We start from the raw sequence: 3,017 nt of genomic DNA, 5'->3' as shown, positions 1-3,017 counted from the left end.
TACCATGAGGACACTTTATTACCTTTCTTTGTTCTTGGGTGAAGAAGCCCCCATCGCCATTACCTTACTAGCTTGCTGACTGAGCAGCATCTCCCAAGTGGAGATGGACGCATGCTGGGACTAACTTTCTTTGAGATGCATGGAGACTGTTTTTCTACCGAATTTTCCTGCAACCATAACGCTGTGCCTGTGTACTGGTTTGTACACATGATTTTGTAAGTAAACTTATTTTCTTTTTTCACTTTTAACCAAGTGACTGTGTTTCTTTTATTGGGGACATTGGGGGCTGGGAGAAAGGTGTGGAGCTAGTTCAACTATTTTTTTCCTGCTTGCTCACTCTTTTGCTGTGGGGATCTCTGCTAGCAAGACTAAACTAATCTTGCTTCTCCTTCCTGAGTTTCTGACAATTCTCAAGGAAGAACCAATATTCCCAACACATTTTGCCCCTCTGTAGCTAAACCCCGAGCAATTGTGGGTTGAGAGGTGATCACACAATATGTATTACCCTGGAATAACAAGCATGATCCTGATGCTGCCAACATCTGTAGGCAGAGCAAGGGAGGGATAGAGAAGAGGGCCATAAACGATTCAGATCAGGGACTGGGTGAGATGGGGTTATCCATTTTAGCCCATTGCCAGAAAAGGAACAAAGAATATTGTGGCATCTGAAAAACTACCAACTTGCATTTGCCATGTAAGCTGGCATTTCATTTGAGGCCCAGACTTCTTACTCAGGGCGCAATGGAAGATTTAAAACCAAGGTTGGATGGCCCACCTCTTGGGAACTTCCTGCAAGGCTGATGTAGATGGATGGCCCTTGGGCTGCCTTTCCAGATGTAATTCTGTAGGAGTGTGATTGTGAGTGTGTGTTTGTGCAAGGACACCTGGGTCCTATTTTCCCATTCGTTACTAAAGGTACCTACTCATCAATGCTGCTCTGTCTTCTCTTCAGCTCCTCCAGATGATACAAAACTGACAAGGCTCTGACATTCTCAAACCTCCTCCGTTTGAGCCCCTTTTTCTTCCCCCTGCAGAGCTCCTTGGGGGACGGGAGCTTCTGGAGCGTTGGCACCACTATCGGCCAGGGAAGAGAGCCGGCTGCCTCCCCATCGCCACCCAGTCTTTGCACCACTGGGCCAGAGGTCTGGGGAGGAAAGAAGACAAGAGCCAGGCATGGATTCATACAGACAGGCATTGGGTTTGATAGCCACAAGGAGGATGGTGCTGATGATGGTGATGGGTGTCAGTGGATTGGCATCACCTGGTGCAGTCCCTCCTGGTGTTTCACATCCCCATTGACCTCCTCCCCTAGCAGACCATGCAGAATTCTTAGTAATGTTTTTTTGTACTAATGTTACTTGTAAATCGTAATTCCTGTCAGCGCAACTGCTGGGGTCCAACAACCCTTGTCAGCAACTCCAACGAGTCCTGGGGTTAAATCAGACCCTTGGAGCAGAGCTGGCAAATTTCCAGAAGCCGAAGCGTGGCTCCAAAGTCCAAGTTGAGATGACAGCAACTGGATGTCTTCCAGGAACTGCAGCAATGCAGGAACCTCCAGGGACACACAGCAAACCGATGCTGTAGCTTCTTCTGATAAACCACCAGAGAAACAAAAGTCTCCAAAGTGCTCTTTATTCACAGTGCTATAATACAAAACTAGATCTCTCAAACTCCACAACATACCAATCCAACTCCTACTTCAAACCCACATCACACCCTTGCAACCCCTGGGCTTATATAGTCTCCAGACCATGTGGTCTCCCAAACCCAGTGAGTTCAGGTGTGTAGCCATGCCATGTGTCTCCTCTGCAATCTAGACACATGTTTCATCATCCATGGCTGCCTGCACTTGGACACTGAAGAGTCCTTGACACAATGAGCTTCAGCTGTGCTAGATCAGCCTTGCCACTCTGCTGAAGGCTCATGGCCAAACACACACACATCAAGCCTTTCCCTGTGTGCTGTGTTTTAACCCTTCAAATCCTGACAATTCCCATATATCATTGACTGTAACAACAAAAGTTTTGATTTAAACAGCTAGCAAAATTTAAAAAATTACCTCTAAATTGCAATATCGTATGCACAGCCTAAATGTATTTACATGTCATGGGTTTAAAGCCAAACTTTGGTAAGATGTGTTGTTTTTAAATAAAAATTTAAAATCATGTTTGAATTTTAAAAAATTGTTTTAATGGTTTAAATTTGTTTTAAAATTCTGGGGCCTCTCTTTTCTCCTGCCACCGAGCCTCACCCCACGACGCACCCCATCTCTTCAGTATTTTAAAGGGCTGCAGGTGAACGCCACGGCCCCTTTCTGCCCAAAGGCAGGCGTTTGGGGAGCAATGGTATCATCCCCCCCAACCTTAGGATGTCACCTGGTCTGGTCCACAACCCCAGCGGCACCCATGATGGGGATAACAAACACTGCCAAACTGGACGTACTTTTCTATTTACCCCTCCCATATAAGAGAAAGAAAAGGTGAGACTCCTTTTGGAAAAGAAGAAAGTCTGATGTGACACATCTGTGTTTTGTCCTAGAAATCTAAAAATAATAATAATAATAATGTTGATAATAATGCCCCTGAACAGTAGATTCTTCTCAAAATGCCCATTTGTGCAGGAAACATCTCATCCTGGGAGAGCTTGACATGATGTGCCTCAGCATGGCCTTATGGGTGCCAGACGCCAGCAGCAGTGGGAAGGAAGAGGGGGCACTGAGATATCAATATCTAAGAAATAAAACCAAAGCATTTTGGACTTGTGTGGAGAAAACAGGCCCTCAAGAAAATTATTTCAGCCACAAATATTATTGATCGTCTAAGATCAGTACCGAGAGCCAGCATGGCGTCATGGTTTCTGCTTTGGACTACAACTCCGGAGACCAAGGTTCGATTCACCTCTCAGCCATGGAAATCCATTGGGTAACCCTGTGCAAGTCACACACTCTCAGCCCCAGAGAACCCTGTGATAGGGTTGCCATAAGCTGGAAATGACTTGAAGGCGACCTCGGCGGCACC

This window comes from Sceloporus undulatus, chromosome 6 (genome assembly GCF_019175285.1).
Source record: "Sceloporus undulatus isolate JIND9_A2432 ecotype Alabama chromosome 6, SceUnd_v1.1, whole genome shotgun sequence".
NCBI lineage: Eukaryota > Metazoa > Chordata > Lepidosauria > Squamata > Phrynosomatidae > Sceloporus > Sceloporus undulatus.
The sequence above is the reverse complement of the archived record's forward strand: the minus strand, read 5'-3'. Positions refer to the sequence as shown.